The sequence below is a fragment of the Propithecus coquereli genome, unplaced genomic scaffold (assembly GCF_000956105.1).
Source record: "Propithecus coquereli isolate 6110/MARCELLA unplaced genomic scaffold, Pcoq_1.0 Scaffold139, whole genome shotgun sequence".
Taxonomy (NCBI): domain Eukaryota; kingdom Metazoa; phylum Chordata; class Mammalia; order Primates; family Indriidae; genus Propithecus; species Propithecus coquereli.
Genome location: NW_012138191.1, coordinates 3,512,037 through 3,521,033, shown reverse-complemented (window position 1 = coordinate 3,521,033; position 8,997 = coordinate 3,512,037).

The window sequence follows — 8,997 nt, the reverse complement described above, 5'->3', positions numbered from 1 at the left end:
AGTATATCAAGAAAAGTACAAGGAAATTTGGGGAAGTTGGTTTCTAGATGTTGCATTTGCCATACACTTTGCGGTGTTCTATTTGGGAAAGACGTGTGAGGGTTTTATTACTGTTTCAATGTGCGTTTGCATGAACACATAGAGTAACTTTGGGTAACTCTGAAAGCGTTCCACTGTAATACCTGATATGTTTGTTTTAAAAAAACTCCTCTCCAACCTTAAGAAAGATACGCCAGTACTAATAAAAGTATTTATCCTTAAGGACTAATAGACAGCCACAGGAGATAGTTCTGAAAGGATTGACAGTTTATTGAGATGGTGAGATAATTTTATAGTTGGACCCAGTGACCAGAGAGCTCTTTTACAGCTACTTAAACAAGTTAATATTGATTTTATGATGCTTTTTCTATTATTTTATAAGGGAAAGCAGTGAGAATATGAGGTGTTGGAGTCTGTTGCTCACTTTTATGAACTGGCCTGCTTGCTCTTTTTTTTTTATTAACTATTTCCTGCTTTCCAAGGCAATTGGGCAGACTGTTCATGGGCCAAACAAGAAGTCAAAAAACAAGTTTTTGTTTTTGAATTAAAAAAAAAAAAAGATGGAAGCAAATGATGTAATAGGCTGGAGACCCTAACACCTATTTCTATATCATTTTGTCTTGAATTTGGATTATTTTATTTACATGTCAACAGAGCCAGTCCTCTTGTTGAAACACTAATTGGAGTCTCTCAGGCAAGTCCCAAAACAGTTTTATAAAGTCGTTTTTTCTCCCTGTATTGTATCCAGAACATTCTCAGTTACTGCTGTCTGAATGTTGTCTAAACATATGACCTACAAAAAGTCATTACTGCAGCCACCAGGTTAATTCTTCAATGCATATCCTCGAGGGCTAGTCTATGATTTGACTCAGCCATTGGCTTAAACATTCTTATTTCCATATCTTTCTTAAGAGTCTGCTTTAAAAAAAGCTTCTGTTTTAGTTACAAATCTCCAGGAATCAGGTTCTAACCCCCTGAAATTATGAGCCAATTGGCACCATTAGGTGTGTAGGTTTGCATGTCTCAGGTATTCAATTTTCTCCAAACGTCAGGATCTCAAGCCATGGTATCAGTGAATGTATACTTATACTCTATCCCCTAACTAGTGTTCCATGAACTGTCTAGGCATGGTAGATCTCTGGGTGAACTGAGGGCAGGCCTCTGAAGTGGAGGAGGTAAGTGTTCTTGGTCTGATATTCATGCAATTCTAAGGAACTGGGCTTCAGTGAAGTTAGGTGGACCTAGGTGGCTTTGCTCTCTAAAATTGGGCCTTCCCAAAGCCTTTTTTCTTTTTGCATTTAGGACTTGCAAGTTCTTAAAAAATAATCAGCTCTGGTGGGAAATCTTGGCTAAAGAATTTTTATTTTTCGCCTTTTGCTTTCAACATGTCTTTCCCCACCCCCGCCTCCTACAAAGCAAATGAGATTTCATTAGGCAGGAGGGCACATGGTTTACCCTTAGATGTTCGATGGCTGCATTTCCAAATGTAAGGCTGATACTGGGTGGAGGTTTATTTCAGATTGAGGCTGTGGACTGTGTTATCTTGGCATGAAACCAGCAGGTCCACCCTCCCCTAACCATTGTGAGACTGAGGCCAGGGTACAAAAGGAAGCCCATGTACCCCGTATCAGACTATTTAAAAGTTAGAAATCAAGCTAACAAACCATTAAAAACAAACCTAATTTAGCCTCCTATCTCAATAAATGCACCTTCATCTTTACCTGGAAGGTGAGGTTCGCATTTAGAATTCTTAAGATCCTTGGATTCTCTGTTGGATTGCGCTGGGTGTGAGGAGCTGACCTCAGCCTAGGCCTACAGCCCTTTTCTTCCCCCCTCCGGCTCCTTGGAGTACAAGCAGAGGCCTCTCTTGTGTGTGGTCTGGTACATACATGTCACATGAACAGCTGTCTCTTGGCCACCCCATGGGCCTAGAGGGGCATAAATCGGAGGCACTTCTGTTCTCAGCAGACCCTGGAAGGGACCTAAAGGAATTCTGGGGCCCTGGGTAGTGAGGTGTGGCCTAGAAGGAGGATATATTAGTTTTCTAAGGTTGTCGTAATAAAGTACCATAAACCGGGTGGCTTAAGCAACAGAAATTTATTGTTTCATAATTCTGGAGGCTGGAAGTTCAAGATCAAGGTGTCAGCAGAGTTGGTTTCTCCTGACAGCTTTGAGGAAGAATCTAGCCCATGCCTCTCCCTCTCCCCTCTTCTGGTGGTCTGCCAGCAGTCTGTGGTGTTCTTTGGCTTATAGACACATCACCCCGATCTCGGCCTTCATCTTCACATGGCACTCTCCCCATGTGTGAATGTGTGTCATTTCCACCTCTTAGAAGGACACTAGTCATACTGGATTAGGGTCCACTCTAATGACTTCATCTTAACTGGTCTACATCTGCAAAGACTCTATTTCCATATAAGGTCACAGTATGAGATACTGGGAGTTAGGATTTCAACGTATGAATTTTTGGAAGACATGGGTCAACCCATAGCAGAGGGTAAGTGTGGGCTCCCAGTAGGCACATGCCCTTGGTCTCATGCACATCTCATCCTGCAGGGAAGGTTGTGGCTGGATGGAGTCCAGATGAGGCTCTCTAAAGCTTGAGACCTATGACAGGGACCCTTCTAAGGACAGTTCTGGGCATAAATTCTTTCTTTATTACCCATCTCACTGCAATCCTTGACATGGGGTGACTCAGCAGTTTAAAGAGCAATGGATAGGGCATGAACTTTAACTTCCTCTGAACTTCCCTAGTTGGCTAAGTTAATGAAGGCTCTTCCCCACCCTCTGAATATTCCTTCCAATCTAGTCCACCTTATCAAGTCATTCCCTTTTTATCCCTAATGCCCATCACAACTTGTCACCTAGTTCATTTTATAGATTATGAGTTACTGCTTCTTGCAACCAGTGTTGGGGTGTGGTGAGTCTTCAACAAAAATATGTCGGTTCCCTAGGCCTCTGACTTTTGTTGATGGCATATTTAATGCATCAGCTTTGATTCTGGACAGTATATTTCTAGTTTTGAGGGCAGTCAGGCCTTCAATGTTCTGTATGTGGGCTATTTCTGAGCCCACATTTTAAAAATAGTCCATGGCGGGAAGGAGGGGTATTCAATTCTGTGACTAAAAACAATCTCCTGGGAGCCAAAGAAACACACAGATAATGTTTATTCTCCATGCTAAAAATAGGTGGGCTGGTATTTTTAGTCATTCCCCAAAATATGGTGTCTGGACTCAAATTCAGCTGTGGGTGCCTGTCTTTATGGGATCGAATGAGAAATGGCAGAGCAGGGAGGAGCTGGGGTCAGATGCTAGCATAAAAAAATGTTTCTAGGAGAGAAGTCAAGCCTCGCTACCAATTTAAGGTTTCCAACTAATGAGGGTGTAGTTTAATTTCAAACATTTTTAGAGTTTAAAAAAACAAAAACAACAACAAAAACAAAGCAACCTCAAGGAATTATTGAGAGCATAAAGACCAGCAGTTGTTACATCCCGGGCTGTCAAAATGAGCTACTTCTTTTCCTCAGATGAGGGCAAAAAGTGGTCTGGAATCACAGCAAAATTAATTTGTTTGCTTGGGTATAAATTTAAAATGACTCACCTGATTTTTTTTTTTCTTCTGTAATTTGCCAGAGTTAATTCAGTTCCAGGGGATTTGCTTTTTATCACCTTGCTATAAAATCTGATTCAGTTTCATACAGTTTCCCCCTTACTAATGCCCAGACTAAATGTATACTTTAAGAAAACACCAGGGCTATAGCCTGTGTTTTTGCCACGTTTCTTGTATGGTCTTTCTAGGACCTGAGGTGTGGGAGAGGGAAGGGAGGTTTTCATGGCATTTAAATAGTTTAAGAAATCTTTACAAATCAACATGGTGTCCCCCTCAACCCTCCTTCTCTCAAAGTCAGGTTTCAGGGATCATTTCTTTACTAGGTCTTGCATCTACTGAATTACTGTTGGTGTTGAGATGAGTTTTGAGGTTTCAAGAGGAATGGAAAGAAACATACTTAGGGAAAAAGTGCTGAGGGTTGAGAGGCAACTTAAAAATAAAAACAGCATTTGAGTTATTCTTGTGTTGTATGACAAAGCCATTTTCCTTGCCTCACCAGACTAAGACCAGGAATAAGAAGGCCAGAGGGCTGCCTCCAAATCATAAAGGATGCATGTGGGATTCAAACTAAAACTATCCCACAGCAGAAACATCTGGAAGATGTTTAACATGACTAGTGAAATGAGCAACATTGATTTCACTCACTGTTCATAAATGGGCATGCCATCATTGTCCCAGCTCGATGGGAGGATGCTGAGATGCAACAGAAGATGCTTACCAAGATGTTCTCATTGTGCATGTTAGGGGGGAATAACACATCTCTCTGTGTTATTTCAAGCTGCTTGGAAGTTGGTGTTGTGACTATGAGTGGGTTCAATATCAGACTATATTTCGTAGATAGAATTCAAGCCCTTGATTGTATAATCATTCCATTCTATGGCCAAGCAACCATGTGACTGGAAAAGAAAGAAATGTCATTCATGCCATGTCATATGACAAGTAGATGTGATTTTTAAAAATAGTGTTCTCCATCCCAAATTAATTTCCTTGTCTGTAGTGAACCATTTCAGGTCTCATGAAGGAAATTATGGACATTTAGAGGTGCACTTGTACTGTAGTTTCCAGACTATTTTTTTCAAATTTTATATTAAGACCATTTTGAGATTAAGGACCATAATTTTGGGGCTGTTATCTTTTTCTAAAATTCACAGTATATCTTTTCTTTTTGGCTTCATGAAAGTAAGTTACTTTATTTCTCAGAATCATCCATTCTGTTGTAAAGAAGGTGACACTGAAGCCATGTCACACAAGAAGTTAGTGGCAAAGTTGAGAACACACATATCATGGGCATTTCTTAGTCTTCCCGGGGCCCTGAGAAGGCACTACCAATCTAGAGATTTTTTTAATCACTTGTACTTAAAATATGAATAGTTGACATTTTTCTCTGCTTGATATTCTCCATACCGTCTTTTGGGAGGAGCTTGAGGATTTTTCTGGACTCCTGGGGCTTGTCTGGTTACCGCTCCTGACAGACCTGGACACAGCCCTGTGTGTGTGTGTGTGTGTGTGTGTGTGTGTGTGTGTGTATGTGTGCGCGCGCACGCGCATTCATGTGAATATGTCTCTCACACTCAGCAGGGCATCAAATGGCAGGACCCTGCTGTGATTCCACAGTCCTGCCTTTCTTCTTAGGCATCCAGGCTAGGATATATATATATACCATTACCACATCATTCATAGCTTGCTGTCAACAAGCCAAGAATCACATCACCTTATCCCATACTCGCATTAGCAGGAATAATTTAAATCAACATTTCTGTTGGGCTGTATTGGGGGATTCTGTTGTTTGGGAGGTCGGGTGCATCCACTGGGCTGGCTGACAGTAGTAGGTTTTTCTTGCTCTTGGAGGGTTCAGTGCTTGTCTAAATACAGCCCCTTAATACTGCCTTGTTGTTTCGTCCCAGCGGGCAGTGATTTTGGCTTACTACGTCATAGCCTCTGGTGTCAACAACGTCTTGTCTTTGCAGTTTTCCTGGTGTTAGCCTGAGGGTATATGTCTTGGTCTGTGAGTGTGTTTGCTAGGAAATTTTTCCTCCCTGATGGAGGAAAGAGAGAAGAAAAATGAGCCACAGAGTTCCCTAGAAATGCCAAGGACACCTTGAACTTTCATTGCGAGGGTGCATGCTCTTCTTCCTTCCCCAATTGCTTGGGGCTCTATGTTGGCATAGCCTAATGTATCATAGACTTCAATGACCTCTAACTTGGACAACCAGCCAGAAGACAATTGAGATCTAAATACTTTCCCAGTCTCTGTGCCTTTCAATAAGAAGAACACAATACACACATACTGAGTTTCCCTCCTCTGCTGGGCCACAGGGACAGAATGTAGAAGTGCCTGAGATGGTCAAGATGTCCATTCTCCTGGTATTTATGTCCTTATATTCTTTCAAATTTGGGATGTAACTTTAAAAAAAGACAATGCCCAGTGCAATGGTTGGCCTCCTAGTAGTGTATGTGTGAGATAGAGAATGAACATTTTTGGGAAATTTACAAGGTAGAATAGGAGAGCAAGATAGGAAAGCACATGTTATGTGTTTTTTTGCCATGTTTTCTTCATGTTAGAAAATAGCTTTCTGAAGATGAAGGTAGAATAAATGATTATCTAACACCTGCCTCTTCCTCATGCCTCTACATAGTCATAATTGTTTAGGTCATTATGAAGGCTATTGGCCCAATTCTTCACTCCCCTGTAGTAATACTTTATATCTTATCCTTGCCATGGTCTCATGGTGGGCAGGGTGGATTACCAGATGCCTTGACTTTGGATTTAATCACTGGACTTGTTTAGTTCAATGAGAGGTTAGCTGATTTGAAGCTTAAAATGTGCTTGGCTGTTGGCCTTTCTTTTGCACTTCTGCCAAAACTGTGAGAAGAACATCCCTCTCTCCTCACGCCATAGTCTGTTGGTCCCAGGAGGATGAGAAATATGGAGTAGACCTGAAACCAACTTCAGCCTGAAGCCAAGCCTGGCTGAGCCTGGCCTAAATCATTGGAACCTAAGCCAGCCTGCAAATGCATGAGCAAGAAACAAATGCATATTGATGTGTGTCCATGAAATTTGGTGTTTGTTTTAGGCAGCAATAGCTGACTTTTTATGACACAGTAATACCATTACCACCAACTTTCCCTTTACAATGATCCTATGAGACTTTGTTGTTGGTTTTTATGTGGTAACAGTGGATCAATGCATGCCACTATTATTGTTATTACTAACTTTCATTTCATAACAGCCCTAGGAGGTCACTTTTTAAAGACAGAGCTTGTCAGTGATCCCGGGCTCACCCAGAGTCTCTGTTGCTGGGGAAACTGAGTCTCAGAGATTGTCACTTGGCTAAAGTAACATAATCTGAAAAGGTCCTGCAATAATCTGACTGAAGAACTGGAGTGGCCTATTTACTCTCAACCTTCAGGTTAGGAGAGTTGGACAGTGGATGTGTGACTCTAACCCAAGGTTGTGCCATCAATTATATAGCGTCCTTCTGTTTATGTGCCATAAAGCCCACCCACATTTGAAAATAGATGGGAAGATAAAGATCTATGAGTGAGAGGTTGGCGTAGTCTTGTCTCGGGTACAAGCATCATATTTCCAGACTCTGGGCTGCATTCAGCAGTAACCTCAATGATGAATTAGGGCCAGGGTAAAGTAACCACAACAAAATCAACCAAGAAAAAAATTATGAGGCAAAAAAGTAGAAGCAACCCACATGTCCGTCAATGGATGAAGATAAACAATTATGGCATATAGATACAATGGAATATTTCAGCCTCGAAATGGAAGAAAATTTAAACACACGCTACAACATGGATGGACCTTGAGGAGGACATTAAGCTAAGTGGAATAAGTCAGTCACAAGATGACAAATACTGTATGATTCCCCTTATTTGAGGTACTTGGAGTAGTCAAATTCATAGAAATAGAGGGAATAGTGGTTGCCTGGGGTTGGAGGAAGGGAAGAATAGAGACTTGTTGTAATGGGTACAGAGTTTTTTTGCAGGGTGAAAAAGTTCTGGACATTGGTTGCACAACAATGTGACTAATACCACTGAACGGTAGGGTTAGAAATGGTTAATGTGGTAAATTTTATGTTATGTGTTTTTTGCCATAATTAAAAATAAAAAAAGATATCCCCCTGCCCCATCCTTATTGTTGACTGCTGGGTGAGACCCACTGGTTTCTCCTCACTGCAGAGCTGACCGATTATTATCGGCCAACCTTGGCACACTGTGTCTTTAATTTCCATCTCAATTGTTTTTCTCCCCTCATGCTCTTATCTTAAACTCCCCTTCTGCTAATAGTTCAATGATCTTCGGTAACCTCAATAATTATGAGGCTTAATTGTTCTGTTGAAAGCCACCTGAAATTATTATTTCTCTTTCTTTTTTTCCCCCAATTTCTCTTGAAATTTTGTGTACTGGCAAGCTGCACATTTTATGTACCAAATTAAATTTTCTCTTTTAACAGAATTTTTATTTTATGTATTTATTTTCCTGGCTTTATTGAAATATGATTACCAAATAAAAATTGTATATATTTAAGGTATACAACATGGTGTTTTGATATACATATTCTTTGTGTAATAATTCCTATAATCAAGCTAATTAACATATCCATCACCTGACATAGTTACCTTTAGTTTATGTGACAAGAACACTTAATCTCTACTCTCAGCAAATTTGAAGTATACGTTATCGTTAACTGTATAGTTACCATGCTGTACATTAGATTTCTAGAACTTACTCATCTTATAACTGAAAATTTGTACCCTTTGACCAACATCTCCCACCTCCAGCCCCCGGGATCCACCATTCTTTCCTCTACTTCTCTTATTACCTGATTTTCTGCTTCGGCTCACAGTGTGCTTAGTTCTTTTTCTTATGGAATCCTGCATTTAAGTAGGAAACTGTGGTTTTATTTCCATTTATTCGACAAGTACATGTTGAAGGCTCTCTCTATATACCGATGACTAGTGATCTTACTGGTGATTGCAAAATCACAAAATGCCTATAGAGCGAGCAAAATTGGATTAATTTATGTTTATTTTAGCCATGGTTAGCATTATATACATATGTATATGTATACATATATATTTAATCACCGTCTATTTCTTATAATAGATTAACCGATTTATAGCAATTTTACTGTAACCTGTATATTTGACGAGAGCACAAATCTGCACTCATGCTAGAGATACTTTACAAATGTAATGGCAGGCCGGGCGCAGTGGCTCACACCTGTAATCCTAGCTCTCTGGGAGGCCGAGGTAGGCGGATTGTTTGAGCTCAGGAGTTCGAAACCAGCCTGAGCAAGAGCGAGACCCCGTCTCTACTAAAAATAGAAAGAAATTAATC